Here is a 19222-nt window from a genome sequence, read left to right on the forward strand (position 1 = left end):
CATAGTCTATTTCATAGGAGTCCCAAAGGAATTCACTATGTGACTTATAAAGTGATTGAACATCCACTTCCTCTAGACTTTGACACCCAACTCTCCCGGCTTGTCAATACGTGACTTCATCTCCAAGATGTGGTCACACATAGACCTTGCTTGCCAATAGGGATTGAGTGACCTTAAACTTTTCAATAACTTGTGGGTTAGGGAGAATAATTGGAGAAGGTGAAAGAAGTAAAGTTCCAAGAGATTTGGGAAGATCATAGATGTTTGAACTTAGACATCTTTTGGGAGATATTCAAGATAGTTGATATAAAGTCCTTAATATGACACCCAATATGAGATATTAAGGCTAGGACCCAACAAACTATTTTATAACTTAGAAGAGGGATACCGTAATCCAAGCTATAAAATATTTGAAGGTAGGTGAATGACGATTCACCAATTTCCACCAAGATAAACGAAATGTATTATTAGGTTTTAATTGGATTTGAAACTCCTAGATCTTTTGAGATTCATTGAACTTTTCAATAGCATATTTCAATCTCGAGTGTGCCCTTCAGGTTTTGTGATTGGGATGCTGAGGATAACAAAACAAGGTGTGAAGTAACCATGCAAATTACTTGGTACCCTTAAGTGTTTACCCCTCAATCGATGTGCCGGTTAACCACACACGCTCCATCGATACTATGATAAACATTATGTTACCCTTTGCCTACCTTGTTAAATACAAGTTAGTGTGCCGGTTAACCACACACGCTCCACTAACCGACTTAAACAAAGTGCAAAGTGTAATTTCATGGATTAGCACCTTATTCACATTTTCCTAAGTAACTAAGATTGGGTATTTATAAGAGTTTAGTTACTTAGTATTTATCATTAATACTTTTAATGAAGGGAGAATTCTAGTCCTTGTCCTACCCGTTCGGCTAACGACCTTCCACCAGTCAAGGAAGCGGTGGGTGAGAGTGGACACCCATTAAACTGCCATTTTATAGGCAGTAACCTTATACCCCCTTATAGACTGGCTTCGTGAATGAGGCCTACTAACGGTAAGACTGACTTTACTCTTATACATACATACATACATATATATATACATACATATATATATATATATATATATATATATATATATATATATATTATTAACTTATAATATTATAAAGTATAAGGGTTGAATTTTAACTTTTAAAATTCTAAGGGCTTAACTTGGAATTAAAGTATTCATGGGGAAAAGTTTACAAATTCCAAAACTTGAGGGCAAGTTTTGAAACTATTCAAAACTCTTGGATTTTCATAACTTATGAGTTTAATTAAAGTTTTAAAAACTTTAATGAAGAGACTCTTTAACATCCATAACTTGAGGACAAGCTATGGAGTCATAAAACAATTTAATGAGGAAAAAGACTCTTCATTTTGTAACCTATGACAACTTTTATAAGTTTTAAGATTCGTAAATGTGACTTTTAAGTTACATAAACACATTTTATGAACTTCTTTTAGATTAATTTGGATTAAAACCAACTATCACATAATTTGTTTTCCGTTAATCTAAATTCAATCATAAAACAAGGTAACACAAAAAACTTTTGGTGATCCATAACTTATTCTTAAGTTATGGAATTCTTTAAAACATTAACACCAAATTTTGTAACTCTGTAAAAACTTTGAGTCAATTTTTTTTAAAACCTTTTTATATCCATAACTTATGGAGGTTTCAAAAGATAAAACTCTTTAGATAAAACTTTTAAAACTAATAAAATAATCATATCATTTTATCTTTTACTAAATTTGACCTAATTCAACTCATATAGCAAATTATTCAAATTTTACAAATAATTAGTTTTTCACAAGAACAAGTAATTATCTTAAAATTTGACAAAATTCATGTTTTTTTTTCCTTTTTTTCAACTTTGAAAATAAAATACTTGCATCAATATAACAGAAAACAACCTATGGCTCTGATACCACTGTTGGGTTTTGAGCATTCTAACACTCCTATGGTGTACATGCGACCCTAAATACCTTGGATCTATGTTTTCTCTAATATACATGCAAATACTAATATTCCAAGGTATTACCCTATCTAGCATACAATCATAGATACTTGGGTAATAATATAGATAGAATACATACCTCTTGTAGTGTAGCTTGACTCCATGGGGATTGAGTGCCTAGTGCCTCAAATGTGACAACTCAAATGGCTCACACAACATCAAATGCTCTTGGAATAACTTAGAGAGAAATCCAAACTTCATGAAATCGGCTAGCCCTTCTTTTACACACACTAGTGGCCGATTTTGTTGAATAATATGATGCTTATATAGTATGTTACAATTAGGGTTACACCATGTAAACCCTAATTGTCATGACCTTTCATTTCCATGACCCGTGGGTTATGTAACCTCCATGGAGCATCATATGGGTTTAACACAACTTGATTATCCATGGAGCTTTGGCCCACTATATAAGTTATGGATGATTTACACAATCAACCCATATATTTAATTAGTCTTCTTCTGATCACATAATTAATTCTAAATTAATTCTTGATCAATACTGATTAAATATTATTATTCTTATTATTAATATATTAGAACTTATAATATATTAATAACCATAAGTGTCTTATTTCTCTCATTTAGTCTATCCAAGTGCATGATGCCATGCAACCCAAATGGACCATGCCGGGTCGGGTCTAGTACATACCAAATATAGTTATGGACTTAGACATTAATCTAACACTTTTCTACCTGAATGAAAGCTTCTCACAGTGTAGATTTCGGATCTACTCCCTTCCGTGCACTCTTCAACCTCCTCCTTCTTCTTCTAAGCTCCAAACTTCCTTCACCAAGTAGAAATCACTCACAAGAACAATATGGGGGCTAGGGTCTCTCACTACAGCTCTCTGGAAGTGTTAGGGATAAGGGATGCCGAGTTAGTGTGCTTTAATAGGGTGCCAACACTCAGGTTAGGGTTTTTGCCCAACAGGGCCTACTCGCCGAGTCAGGGAACCGACTCGCTGAGTCCAAGGTTCAGACTTCGTGTCTCATCCCGCTCCTACTCGGCGAGTCGGTCCTTCAACTTGCCGAGTCCAAGGAAAAATGCATGAATTTAGAATTTTTAATTACAAGAAATACATACTGGGAACTAGGTGCTACAAATCTCCCCCACTTAGTTTAGACTTCGTCCTCGAAGTCTACTGCTTGATCCTGAAATAGCTTGGGGTAGTGCTCCATCATCTCTTCCACCGGCTCCCAAGTCCACTCCGATCCTTTCTAGTGCTGCCATTGCACCTTTATGAGTTCCACCCTCTTGTTCCTCAGATCCTTCGACTTCCTGTCAAGGATTGCCACAGGCCGCTCGATGTAATTCAGGCTATCATCGACCTGAATATCCTCCAAAGGCACCACTGCCGAGTCGTCCACCAAACACTTACGCAACTGAGAGGCGTGGAAAGTGCTGTGGATCTGGCTGAGTTCGGCTGGCTGATCCAACCTATATGCCACCTTGCCCACCCGGGCTACAACCCTAAATGGCCCGATGTACCTTGTGCCCAACATGCCTTGTTTTCTGAATCGGATGACGCCTTTCGATGGCGACACCTTCAGAAGAACCATATCCCCGACTTGGAATTCCAAGTCTGAACGGCACTTGTCGGCATAACTTTTTTGCCGACTCTGTGCAGTCTGAAGCCTGCTTCGAACTTGCTGAATCTTTTCGGTCGTCTTGAGCACTACATCAGCTAGAGGAAGATATGTATCTCAGCTACCACCGAAGTCTAGCACGCATGCCCGCAACATATCCTCTAGAGTCTGGATGGTCCGCTTGCTCTGACCATCTGTCTGCGGGTGAAAGGCGGTGCTAAAATGCAGACGAGTGTCCAACTCGTCATGAAATTTCTTCCAAAACCTAGAAGTAAAACGCACATCCCTATCTGAAATCACGGATACTGGCACCCCGTGCCGCGCCACTATCTCCCTGATATAGATGCCGGCCAACTTTTCGGCCGATATGCTCTCCTGAATTGGAATAAAATGGGCACTCTTGGTCAATCGAACCATGATGACCCATATCGAATCCACTCCTCGCGCGCTCCTGGGAAGCTTTGTGATAAAATCCATCGTAATATCTTCCCATTTCCATAACGGGATGTCCAACATCTGCATCTTGCCGTGTGGTCTCTGATGCTCGACCTTAACCTTCCTGCAGGTCAAACACCGCTCAACATACCAAGCCACATCCCGCTTCATGCAAGGCCACCAATAGTCTAGACGAAGATCCCTATACATCTTCGTCGCCCCGGGATGAATAGAGAACTGGGATTTGTGCGCCTCCTCCATCAGAACATGACACACGCCACCATGATAAGGGACCCATACCCTACGGTGAAGAGTCAATAACCCTCAGCTATCATAATCGAAGGAGGAAACCTGCCCCACAATCCGCTCACTCTTCCGATGTTCCTCCTTCATGGCCTCCTGCTGAGCCTCCCGAATCCGCTCCAACAACGGAGTCACTACTGTCATTCGTAGGCAGATATCTCAGAGCGGCGCTGCCTTACGGCTAAGCGCGTCGGCCACCACATTGGCCTTCCCTGGGTGATAAAGGATCTCAGAATTGTAATCCTTTACCACGTCCAACTACTGACGCTGCCTCATGTTTAGATTCGGCTGATCCATGAGGTACCTCAAACTCTTATGGTCCGTGTAAATGGTACAGCGAACCCCATAGAGGTAATGACGCCAAATCTTGAGGGCGAACACAACAGCCCCCAGCTCCAAGTCATGTGTTGGGTAATTCGCCTCATGAGGCTTCAGCTGCCTCGACGCGTAGGTGATGACATGCCCTTTCTGCATCAATACCGCGCCCAAACCTGAGATAGACGCATCGCAGTACACAACAAAATCCTCTATGCCCTCTGGCATGGCTAATATTGGCACCTCGCACAATCTCTGTCTCAGTGTATCGAACGCTGGCTACTGCTCAGGCCCCCAACGAAAGACCACGACCTTCCTTGTTAGCCTGGTCAATGGTACGGCTATCTTGGAGAAATCTTGGATGAATCTCCGATAATAGCCTGCTAAACCCAGGAAACTCCGAATCTCAGATGGAGACTTTGGAACCTCCCATCTCATCATGGCCTCTACCTTGGCTGGGTCTACTGAAATCTCGTCCTGGTTGACAAGGTGCCCAAGAAACTGCACCTCGCGCAACCAGAATCACACTTGGAGAACTTAGCATATAATCTCTCTCTCCTAAGGGTCTCCAACACCTCTCGGAGATGCCCCTCGTGCTTCTCCTGCGTCTTGGAATAAACCAACATGTCATCAATGAAAACTATCACAGACCGATCCAGCATCGGTCTGCACACGCGGTTCATGAGGTCCATGAACGCGACAGGAGCATTGGTGAGCCTAAATGGCATCATCTGCACATCCCCCTCTCTGACCCTCATCTAATGATAACCTGAATGCAAATCGATCTTGGAGAACCAAGATGCTCCCTGCAACTGGTCAAAGAGATCATCAATCCTCGGGAGTGGGTAACGGTTCTTCACTGTTACCTTGTTCAGCTCCCAATAGTCTATACACATCCGATGCGACCCGTCCTTCTTCTTCACAAACAAAATCGGGGCTCCGCAGGGTGAACTGCTCGGCCTGATAGACCCCTTGTCTAGCAGCTCCTGTAGGTGCGTAGACAACTCCTGCATCTCGGGAGGAGCCAATTGATAGGGTGCCTTGGCTATGGGAGCCGCACCAAGGACTAGGTCGATCCTGAACTCCACCTGACGCTCTAGAGGTATCCCAGGCAGCTTCTCGGGGAATACGTCCGCGAACTCTCATACTACGGGCACGTCGTCCACCGTCGCTCTACCCGCCTCCCGGGCATCCGTAAGATACGCGACATAACCTACGCAATCCTGCTGGAGGTAGCGCCTTTCCCTCGCCGCTGAACATAAGGCTGGCCCTCGCTGTGGTCTCTCGCCCTGAATCACCAACTCTCCCCCACTTGGGGCTCTGACTCGCACTAGCTGCTGCGCGCAGTCTATCACTGCCCCATTGGGGCTTAACCAATCCATACCGATAATAACCTTGTTCCTCCGCAAAGGTATGGGAACCAGATCCACCAGATAACGCTCCTCAAACAATCTCAATACACAATCCTGGAAAACCTCTGATGCTCACACCAATCGATCGTCGGCAATTTCCACCTCTAAAGGGCAATCCAACTTGCCCGACGACTCAGGAAACTTCTTGCTAAGCGCAAGAGAAACAAATGATCGGGTAGCCCCCGAATCTAACAAAACCTGAACTGGGATACCATTCACATGGAAAGATTCTAAGCAGAGCACATTCATATAACATATCAACATTACAACAACATAACATAAAAGCATAAATAAAGAATCATAACAGTCACCACATCGGGAGCACCGCGTGCCTCCTCGGCTCTTCACCACTGGAGCCTCTGCTTTGCCCTGCTGGCCATTAGTGATCCGCAGGGTCGCTGGAGCTGGCACCTTTACTGACGCTGATGCTGCTGTCAATTGGGGCAATTGGCCTTCTTCTGGCCCTCTGGTTGTAGTGGAAGCACATCAACTCAGACGTTCAAATAACCGATGCAGGGGCAGTACAATCCCTGCTGAAATGCCCCGTCTTGCCACACTTGTAGCAGCCTGACGATCCCAGTCTACATGCCCCCTCATGTGGTCTGACGCATTTCCTGCAGCGGCCCGGTCCTAACCGGCCTTTCGGCCCAGCATCTGATCCCTTGGGCTTCTTCCCCGAAGCCCCTGTAACCTTTCCCTCCTCTGCCTTCCTCTTCCGAATATGCTCCAGATCAATCTCCCTTTCCCTAGCCTTGGTAATCATGGAATCCAAGGTAGGGCAAGCTGAAAAACTAACATGCTCCCGGATGTCAGCTCGTAGGATGTCATGGTAGCGGGTCCGCCTCATATCCTTATCACCTGCATACTGGGGCACTAACAACGCCCTCTCCCGGAACTTGGCGGTGATCTCCGCCACGGTCTCCGTCGTCTGCCTCATATCTAAAAACTCCCTAGCCAGCTGCTGAAGCTCGACAGCCGGTGCAAACTCTGTCCAGAACCTGGTCACAAAGTCCGACCAGGTCAAAGCCTCGACAGCCGAGGCTCCCAATGAGTCACCAACAGACTCCCACCAGTCTCTAGCTCTGTCTCTCAAACACCCTGCTGCGTATCTCACCTTCGACCCCTCGGGGCAGAAGCTAGTCAACTGTGCAGACTCGATGTCTTCAATCCACCTCCTGGCAGCTATGGGGTCCTTCGCCCCGTGAAAGTCTGGCACACCACTGCCCCTGAAGTTCTTAAAGGACAGTGTGCGAGATCCCGACTGGCCAGATGCCATGTCGCTCCTGAATGCCCTGAGGCGATCCTCCATCAACTCAACTATCCCTTCCTTGATCGACCCAAAGATAATGGGAGTCGACTCAAGGATGCCCCTGGTGATCTCTGACACGATGAACTCACGTAGCCTCTCACCCCTAGCTCGGAACCTGATCATTCTCCTGAACTGCCAACTGTTGTCCTCGATCGTAGTACCACCATTCTGCAATATATAAACAATGACTGTTAGCGATACTGATACCTATTAAGGAACCACATCCACTACAAGTTCCCTGGTCTTATCTTGGCCTTCCTCGGTTCGGGTACGGATCCTCTACTTTCAGTAGTACGGGCCCATACTACCTTCCACATCTATCCGTACCTTCTTCAAGAACTGCCTCGACTCCACCAGATCCCTTTCTACCACTTTTGATCACCGCTATCTTTATCCTAGGTTTACCCTAGGAAAATCCCTAACTCCACTTAAACCAATCCTCAGCTGCTGAAGGCCTCCTTCTAATGCCAGTTATCCATCACATGTGACGAGGCTCGGATAATCCTTCGAGTAAAAGACTCGTCCCTACAACGGTTGGACTCAGACGAGAGCTGCGCAGTAGGGCCAAATCCAGCACTCTGAGATTATTCGACCCTGATCACATGTGATGTGGTGTATTCACCTAATGGCTAACTCCCATCACTTAGAGTCCCATTAAGCACAGAGCAAGCAACATTCGGTTAAGGGAAGCATACTCATGCAAACTACTCTCGTTAATCAAGAAACTGTACTAGCATACAATGTTGAACTCATACTATCAGGCATAACCTAAACAGGCTATTCTACTACTGTCTACTCAATTTCTAACATGCAATTCACATAAGGCTGGAACACATAAAGCAGGCACGTAAGGCATCCTCCTAGATCCTTAGTCCTATTCTAGCATGTTGTTCTACTAAAACTGATAAACATAGTATAACATAGTATGGGTACTTTGGGGAATACTTACTTGAGCTCGGCCGACTGCGCACATCACACACTTCGTTCTTTCTTAAAACTCTTTATTTAATCTTTTAGAAAACTTTTTTTTTTTAATTTTTTTTCGAAATCCTTTAATCCCTTGATTTGAGTTCAGACACTCCCGAAGGTGTGCCCGAATCCCTCAAACCAGGGCTCTAATACCAACTTGTAACAACCCAATTTTCACGCCCAAAAATTTCATTTGAAATAAGTGGTTTGTAAAATATTTATAGCAAAACATCATCCGATCATGTCATTTCATAAAACATATTACGTGTCTGAAAACCCAAAACAAGAAAATAATAATAATGTCAGAGTACAATCCCATAACATCTCATAATGCGGAAATCCAAAGTGTGTGTGTATGATGTGCCACTACCGCGCCGACTTCTTCCCCTTCGCTGAAGAGGTACCTGAAACCAAAACTGAAAACTGTAAGCACGAAGCTTAGTGAGTCCCCCCATCGTACCACATACCATACAATCATATCATATACATACTGTCAGGAATTTCTGGGGTGCCCAACCTACCCGGTACGGCCATTCTGGGGTGCCGACCTACCCATGTCAAGCCATTCTGGGGTGCTGACTACCCTTCGGTCCTAACAACCGAACCTCAGGGACTATTTCACCCCTACTACTACTATCACATATAACATAACATAAGCATATTATCAGAGATATCTGGGGTGCCTGAACTACCCTTCGGTCTTAACACACTAACTCGGGGACTAGTCCCTTCCTACTACCTCTATCGCATATAACATAACAAGCCAGCATGCAAACATATCATCACATACTGTCAGATGTACTTGGGGTGTCTGACTACCCTTCGGTCCTAACAACTGAACTCTACTATTATCACATACAACATATCATGCTAGCATATAACATATCAGGTAGTAACAAACCTAGATGATATCACAAAGACAATCATTTATCATACGTCTCCTACTGGTGGGTCGGCATTGTGGCCTTAGACCCACAGCTACTAGAAGGTAACTCACCTCGAAAAGTAGCTGCTGAAAGCCTGCTTGCTAAGCGCCTGACTGTTGAATCGGTAATCCTCCGGCTATAAATCATAAACATAGATTAGCCACTCATTCACACCCTTAGGTCAGATGACTGACCCACCCCTAGTCCCAGGTCAACTCCTTGGTCAAAGTCAACTTCCAGTTGACTGTACTCGCCGAGTTATGGCACCGACTCGCCGAGTCCTTCTCCCACTAACCCGGTCCTACTATACAAGCCCCTCTTCCCACTCACTGAGTTACCCTTAACTCACTACTTGGGACGATAGAAACGGCTCGCGATCCGACTCGCCGATTCCATACGAGCAGACCTCCCACTCGCATCCAAATCCTCACCAGAGCATCCCTTATGAGGATTATGGTTTCTGGGACTATTGCAACACGTTATATTGCTAATTCCGCGTGTAAATACGAAGGGTTGGACCTTCAACATCTAAAACCCTCTCACTCGGTAACTGTTCATCTGACTCGCCGAGTTTGAAGAACAACTCGTCGAGTACCTGGCAATCTTCATAGGACTCGCCGAGTTGTTCATCCAACTCACCGAGTCGAAGGCCGTCTTCAAAGAACTCGGCGAGTTCCTCTTTGGGACTCGCCGAGTCCCTTCACCCATTTCCCATATAGACCAAATCTGAGACATGCAACGCTTCAAAACCATAGATCTATGTTCCTAGGGCATGCTTACCACGTAAAGTTGCAAACTTTACGTGCATGCATGGCCCTAAAAGCTTCAAAAGGCAAATCCAAGCTCTTTATGAGGTCATATACTCAATGGGGGCCTCAATCACTTCATCCACAGGAACTTTATGCTTCTAATACGTCCACGAGGTCTAGATCTAAAGTCCTTTCGGATCATTAAGCACAAACACATGGAGTTTGGTGTTTTAGGGCTCGAAAACCACCAATTTGGGACCAAAATGGTATCTAATGAACTAGTGATCAAGGTATGAACTTTTCTACCTGAATGGAAGCTTCTCACAGTGTAGATTTCGGATCTACTCCCTTCCTTGCACTCTTCAACCTCCTCCTTCTTCTTCTAAGCTTTAAACTTCCTTCACCAAGTAGAAATCACTCACAAGAACAATATGGGGGCTAGGGTCTCTCACTACAGCTCTCTGGAAGTGTTAGGGACAAGGAAGGCCGAGTTAGTGTGCTTAAATAGGGTGCCAACACTCGGGTTAGTGTTTTTTCCAAACAGGGCCTATTCGCCAAGTCGAGGAACCGACTCGCCGAGTCCAAGGCTCAGACTTCGCGTCTCATCCCGCTCCTACTCGGCGAGTCGGTCTTTCAACTCGCCGAGTCCAAGGCAAAATGCATTAATTTAGAATTATTAATTACAAGAAATACGTACCGGGAACCAGGTGCTACATGATTTGTTGTTAAAAGTTAACAATTTTTCGGTTGTTACAATCAAGTTACAAAAAACCCAATTTGTGTTGAACATTAAGGTACTTAGCCAAGTGGATCCCAAAGTGAACCCTTACTTATACGAGGAGACATGTTTGATGACTACTTTCATGATTTTTAGCCCTTGATACTCTATGATTCCAAACCATTCCCATCCTTAAACATTTTAGTTCCTATGATCTAGTTGACTAAATATCATTCAAAATTTTGTTTAAAAACAATAAATGACATTTGATTCCATCATTAAACTATAATTCACAAGTTAAATATATAAATTTTAGAATTAAAGCGCAAATTATGAATATAAGTTAATATGTTCTATTGAATGCTTAATCAAACAAAAATGTACCTAGATTTTCATATATTTGATTCATTTGATATTTTCAAATAGTTTTGTAACATACATTGGTTTTCAAACAAAATCAATTCATTATTAAAAGAAAAACTACATTTAAATCTAACATATTAACTCAAAATCATCATATTACATATTACATGAAATCACTAAAATAATGAAATTGGAGTTACTTGGCTTACTTATCTGAATTGGAAATAACCATTTGAGATTAGATGATACATTTCTAAGCTATATTAAACTTTATTTCATGATCTAAAATTTCATTCCATTCACTCATCAATATAGGATTCAATTTCGGGCTACCAAGTCCTTTAGGTATGGTCTAACGTTCCCTAATACACAGTTTAATATAACTCCGCCGTTTCAAAAAAAAATCCCCGAAACTCACAAATAAAATTTTAATAAAACATTGATGATATATTGATAAAGTAATGATTAAAACTAAGCGCTAGACTTCATTTTGAATCATATTAATCATCAATTAATTTGGATTTAGAGATCCAAATCATATATATATATATATATATATATATATATATATATATATATATATATATATATATATATATATATATATATATATATATATATATATATGACAAAACTTCAAAAATGGTCCCTATGGTTTTCAAAAATATCAAGTTTAGTCCCTATGTTCAAAAAACCTCACAGATGGTCCCTATGGTTTCAAAACATTTAACGTTTGGTCCTTCTGGCTCACTCCGTTAGTATTTCACCGTTAACTCATTTTTTAATTTTATATTGCAGGGGTAATTTCGTCATTTCAGTTGTAACCTTCTCTCTTTAATATGAAATTATTACGCTTGCACTTCACTACCCGTCCCTCTCCCAAGAAGATAACCAGTTACATCTGTATTCATCAGGTTCATTCCCATCGTAGAAGCAAGAACAAAAATTGGGATTTAGGGTCTTAAGCTGCAGGAATTGCAATGGTGCTATCAATATGGTGTTTTCAAGAAAAATTTGTAACCATGGAGGACTTAAGAAAAAGATACGATACAGTACTACAACAAAACTTGTTTTTTTCTTGGTCGATTGTGTTCACGTAGAGAAATCATTGATTTTACTTTTTTTTTTGTGTTTGTAGAAGGATATGACAACTATTTCACGTTAAAGATACACTACAGTGGTGTCTTCACCAAAGCATCTGGAAGGAAATACGTTGATGTGTTGTAGCATATGTAGATGATGTTGACACTGATTTATTTTCAGTTCACGAGCTTGAAGACATGGTCCGAGAACTAGGGTACAAAACTGAGCAAACCCTTTACTACCATTTCTGTATCCCTGAATACCCTTTGGACTATGGCTTAATGCCTTTTGGTAATGACCAAGATGTACTTAAAATGGTATCATATGTCCCTAAACACAGGCTTATTAGGGTGTATATTGAAACTGGTTAGACAAGGGTAGCTAGTTATTACAAGTCTCCTTCTAAAGTTGTTATTGAAGAGTTGGAGCCTGATAGTGTGTCACCGGAAATGAATAGAAAGAAACCTTGTAGGAGAGAAGCAGGATCATGTAGTAGAAAGCTTGATCTAAACAAGTCTATGAACCCTGATTATGAGCAGTCACAAGTATTAGATGTTGATGAAGGGCATGATTACTTAAAGAGTATTTTGTCATTTATAAGGTCACAAGCTAGCAAACAAAGTCATGCCATTCAAGAGGAAGTGGTGAATCAAGAAATTGAAACTCAAGAAGAAGTGATCACTAGTGCAGTTGAAACTGAAGAACCATTGGGAACTTACCATGTACAGGAACCAAGCTGCCAAGCTGATGATGGAGCTAATACTGCAACAATTGGTGACTATGAACCATTTATAGAGGATTACTCACTTTATGTTGATTATGATGGTGAGTTTAATGTTCAAACTTCATTTGAACAACAACTTGAAGTGGATAATCTAGAGGGTATGGTGAGTGATGATAGTGGAGAGGCTTTCAATTTTGAGAGTGGCCATGGTTCTGCGGATAGTGGAGATGATTCTGATGACATTGAATACAATGTGGATGAGTCTAACATACAATTTGATGTAGATGTAGACATGAGTGAATTCCATAATGTTTTTGATGTAGATGAACATGTAATCTTGAACAATCATTCAAAAGATGAAGGGAATTACATGGTTGATGATGAGTTGGAAGTTATTGCCACTGATGATTATCAATTTGCAAGATTTCATGAAGATGATAGGAAGAGACTTCTAAAAGAGTTGAGTAAGTCAAGTACATGCTCACATGGAGAGGTTCATGTACAACCATTTCATATTAGCTAGGTCTTCAAAACCAAGCGTGATGTTAAAAACTACATGAACTCACATGCTATAGCAACAAGGAGGTCTTTATACCTAGCAAAAAATGACAAAATCCGGATTCGGGTGAAATGTAAAGGTGTTGTAAGTAAGCCATCTAAAGTAGTTGATGGTGGTGGGCCGTCAACTAGAAGTAGGGAAAAGTGCAAGGGTAAAGATGTAATTTCCAATAAAGGCACATGTCCATATATAGTCCAAATATCGAGGGATAATGAAAATCATGATTGGTTGGTGAAAACAGTACATGATGAGCATAAATGTTTGCAAACAAGGGCGGTTAAAGGTTGCACTTCCAGATACGTAGCAAACTTAATTGTTCAAAAAATTTAGAGTAATCCTAAAATTCCAGTTAAAGCTTTACAAGAAGATTTGTGCAAGAAACTAAAGGTAGGAATGTTATTGCAAAAGGTTGCTAGGGCAAAGTCAATGGCTGAACGTATCATTAGTGGGGACTAACAAGTACAGTATGGATTTTTGAGGGATTATGTTTTGGAGCTACTCAACACTAATCCTAGTACAACAGTTCAGATTTATGTGTATCTAGAAACCTCCCTGTCTATTTGTTGGATAAGGTGTCTAAGTCCATAACTATTTCTGGTATGTACTTGACCAGACCCGGCATGGTCAATTTGGGTTGCATGGCACCATGCAATTGGATAGACTAAATGAGAGAAATAACACTTGTGGTTTATTAATATATTATAAGTTCTAATATATTAATAATATTATTTAATTAGTTTGATCAAGAATTAATTTTAGAATTAATTAAGTGATCAAAATATAACTAATTAAATATATGGGTTGATTATGTAAATCATCCATAACTTATATAGTGGGCTAAAAGGCTCCATGGATAATCAAGTTGGGTTGAACCCATTGGATGCTCCATGGGAGTTACAAACCCATGGGTCATGGAAATGAAGAGTCATGACACATTAGGGTTTACATGGTGTAACCCTAAATGTGTCAACACTATATAAAGCTCATGTTTCTCCCAAAATCGGCGACACATGCATACTTGAGGGCTAGAGCCGAATCTTAGAGTGTTATACTTTCTCTCCAAGTTTACTCCATAGCATTTGGTGTTGTGTGAAGCATTTGAGGCATCACACTTTGGGTGCTAGGCTCACAAGGTTTCAAGGATCAAAATCAACAACAAGGTATGTAGTTCTATCTTTTATTCAAGTTAAAATTGTTCCCTATGTATGCTAGATAGGATCATAGCCTTGGAAATCAACTTTTCATGATAATTAGACAAACATAGATCCAAGGTTATTAGAGTTGCATGTACACTTAGGAAGTGTTAGAATGCTCAAAACCCATTAGTGGTGTTAGAGCCTAGGCTTGTTTGTTTGTTATTTGTGCTAAATAGTTGAAAAAAAGTCGATTTTGTGCAATCTGCCTGATGAACTCCCCAAGTCCATGGGGGGACTCGCCGAGTTCATGTGTATCTTCGACCTATTCGCCGAGTACGTTCGCGCACTCAGCGAGTAGGAGCCACAGAATGCAGATTTTTGACTTTTGCTGCTGGAAATGGACTAGAAACATTACCCTAAACTATTTTGGTGTTATAAAACTTGTTTTAGATGGTGTAATGTTTGTTCTAATCCATTTACAATGGCAAATATCAATTTTTCATGGTTATATGTGTTCATATGGACTTGAAACTTTGATATGGATATTTATGTTCTTGATCTTATGAATTTAGATGATCATAGGAATTCCTTATAACCTACTTGGTAGTTTAATTCTTGATCATAATGTGTTTTAATCGAGTCCATAACTTGTCCTCAAGTTATGGAAAACCAAGAGTCACACTTGAATTAAAACCATTAAAAGAACACAAGAGTTAGAAAAATGAAGAGTCTTCATTTTTAATACTCTAATTAACTCATAAGTTACAAGAAATGAAAAGTCTTGATAGTTTACAAAACTTCCCCTCAAGTTTTGGAACAAGTAAAGTCATATTAAAACTTTAGTTCCAACCCTTAGAATTTTAAAAGTTAAAATTTAACCCTTATACTTATAATATTATAAGTTAATAATAATATATATGTATAAGATTAAAGTTGTCTTAACGCTAGTACGCCTCATTCACGAAGCCAGTCTATAAGGTAGGTATAAGGTTGTTGCCCATAAAATGGCAACTTAATGGGTGTCTACTCTCACCCACCGCTTGCTTGACTGGTGGAGGGTTGTTAGCCGAACGGGTAGGACAATGACTTAAAAAATTCTCATTAAAAGTATAATGATTGTTATAAAGTAACTAAATGTTTTATAAATTTCCAATCTTAGTTACTTTAGGAAAAATGTGAATAAGGTGCTAATCCATGAAATTGTTGGATTAGTGTCTAAGTCCATAACTATTTTGGTATGTACTTGACCCGATGGTGCATGGTCCTTTTGGGTTGCCTTCACCAAAGCAACTTGATAGGATGAATTATGGAGAGAAAGGATTAAATATGATTTATTAATATATTATGAGAATAATATATTTAAGGAGAAATCATATTGTTTAATTAATATTAGTCAATAATTAATTGGTAATTAGTTTTGTGACTAAAAGAGATTAATTAAACTTAAGGGACTGGAATTGTAATTATAAGATAATTGCAATTTGGGCCATGGATTGCCTTTTATTATAAGGTGGACGAATTCTATGGGGGGAGCCCATATGAAATCGTCCAAGGCCTTAAGGAAAGGGCTCCATGGGTTGCTTAGGGCTTAAGCAACTAAATTAGGGTTTCCTTGTTAGATAACCCTAATTGCCTCACTATATATAGACCCCTTAAGGACCAAAAACGTGGACAAGCAACCTTCTTGGGTTTCACATGTTTTTGGGCAGCCTCTAATCTCTCTCATCTTCATCCTCTTGCTTATGGTGTTTGTGAACCATTAGAGGAGTGACACTTGTGACTCTAAGCCTTCCAAAGTCAATACAAGGAGATTTGGGATTGTTATTGCTACATAACAATCAAGGTAACATCTTAAATCTATTCTCATGTTAATATGATTACTTGAATATTAGAATTAGGGTTTATAGTCTTGGATAACTTGCATGTACAATAGAGAAACCTAGATCCAAGCATTAGGGTTTGTATGAGCACATAGGATGTTCTTAGGACCAAAACCCATCAGAAATTACACTTTGCACCTTGTTTAAGTCGTTGGTGGAGCGTGTGTGGTTTACCGGCACACTAACTTGGACTAAACGAGGGAGGCAAAGGGTGACTTAAGGTTTTTCATGAGGTCGGAAGGAGCATGTGTGGTTTACCGGCACAACGATTAAGTGAAAAACATTAAGGGTACCAAGTAATTTGCATGGTTACTTCACACCTTGTTTTGTGATCCTCGGTATCCCAGTCACAAAACATGAAGGGCACACTCGAGATTGAAACATGCCATTGAAAAGTTCAATGAATCTCAAAGAATCTAGGAATTTCTAAAAACCAAATAAAACCTAATAATTTATATTTGATTTTCATGGTGGAAATTGGTGAATCGTCATTCACCTACCTTTCAAATATGTTATAACTTGGATTACGACATCCCACTTCTAGGTTATAATATATTGTGATTGGATCCTAGCCTTAATATTACATTTGGGTGTTTTATTAAGGACTATCTCTATATCTAAACTAAACTTATCTTTCTTCTCTTCAGATGTCTTCCAATAATTCTACTCCTGGCTCAAACCCTACTGGCTGCTTCTCTCTCATGAACCTTTGTGGGAGAGTCATCTTTGATGGATCCAACTTTACTGACTGGATCAGAAACATCAGGATGGTCACTCGTTACGAGAACAAGGAATATGTTCTTGACAAGGAGCTCAAGGTGCATGAGCCAACTGCTACTCCTGAGGAGCTTGCTGAATATGAGGTTCATGAAAGAGATGCTACCAAAGTGGCATGCATCATGATGGCCACCATGAAAGCCGAGCTCCAAAAGTCCTATGAGGACTACTATCCTTTTGAGATGCACCAGGATTTGATGGATCGCTACCATCAGAGTGCTCGTCAAGAGCGATATGAAATCATCACCTCTATGATCACAACCCGAATGAAAGATGGCGAACCCATCACAAGCCACATGCAGAAAATGCAAAGGTATGTGGATCGATTGATGAAGTTGAATGTGAACTTCCCTGAAGAGTTAGCAATAGATATTATTTTGCACTCCTTACCTTCGTGTTATGATCAATTCCGCATGACATACCACATGAATAAGGAGGAAGTTACACTTAGCAAACTTCAGGTCTTAAAGGTAAGTCGGTTGTGACCACTCCTGCTTCTACTCGAAAATCAGCACCTGTCCTGGCAATCGGGAAAGGTAGAGGGAAGAAGAGAAAGAAACCTTTGAAGGGTACCAAGGGTAAGACTCTTGATGGCTCTTCTTCTAGCGGAATCAAAAAAGGTTTCATTACACCTTCTTCTGATCCCAAAGAGGCTGAATGCTTCTATTGCCACGAAAAGGCGCACTGGAAGTGTAACTGTCCAAAATACCAGCAAGATTTGAAGGATGGGAAAGTAAAACCCAACCACGCAAGTATTTACACTATATCATCTAATAATTCACTCTATTCTAACTCTTGGGTCCTTGATACTGGTTGCGGTATTCATATTTTTTCTGATTTGCAGGGACTAAGAAGAAGTAAGAATGTGGAGCATGGAAAGATAAACTTAATCATGGGGAATAGGAAAGTTTCACTTGTCACCAAGATTAGAGTTTATACTTTGTTGCTTAGTAGTGGATTTACTTTAGATTTGAATAAAAGTTGTTATTCGCCAGAAATGGCAAGAAATGTTATTTCCTTTCATGCTTTGTATAAACAAGGTTTTACCTTTTCTTTTGATAATGAAATTGGTGGAATAAATGCTTTCTTTAATAATGTGTTTTATTTTAAAGCATTACCTTGTGATGGTGTGTATGAAGCTGTGTCTGTTGTAGATAACTTAGGAAATAATGTAATGTGTATTGATTCTACTAATGATTATAACTTGGATAAAGCATCATTATGGCATTGTCGTCTTGGACATATAAGCAAGAAACGCATAGGCCAACTCCAAAAGGATGGAGTCTTGGAGTCATTTGACCTAAGGTCAGATGATAGTTGCGAGTCATGCTTACTTGAAAAAATGACAAAGTCACCCTTCACAGGTTCGTGTGAGAGGGGTGAAGGTTTGTTAGATCTTGTACACACGGATGTGTGTGGGCCCTTCAAACATGCCACAAGGGATGCTAATCGTTATTATTTGACTTTTACTGATGATTACAGTAGATATGGATATGTCTACTTAATCAAGCATAAGTCAGAGACTTTCGAAAAATTTAAGGAATTTAAACAGGAAGTCGAGAATCAATTGGGCAGGAATATTAAGATGCTTCAATCCGATCGTGGTGGAGAGTATCTTAGTACTAAGTTCCTCGACTATCTAAGGGACTGTTGGATTGTCTCACAATTGACACCTCCTACGACACCACAGTTAAATGGTGTAGCTGAGAGGCGTAATCGAACCTTGTTGGACATGGTTCGTTCCATGATGAGTCGAGCTACGCTACCAATCTCATTTTGGGGGTATGCCTTAGAGACTTCCAGCCATATCCTTAATCTGGTCCTTAGAAAAAAGGTTTCCAAAACACCTCATGAGATGTGGACTGGAAAAGTTCCTAGTCTAGCCCACATCAAGGTTTGGGGTTGCGAGGCTTTCGTGAG

This window comes from Lactuca sativa, chromosome 8, assembly GCF_002870075.4.
Source record: "Lactuca sativa cultivar Salinas chromosome 8, Lsat_Salinas_v11, whole genome shotgun sequence".
Taxonomy (NCBI): Eukaryota; Viridiplantae; Streptophyta; class Magnoliopsida; order Asterales; family Asteraceae; genus Lactuca; species Lactuca sativa.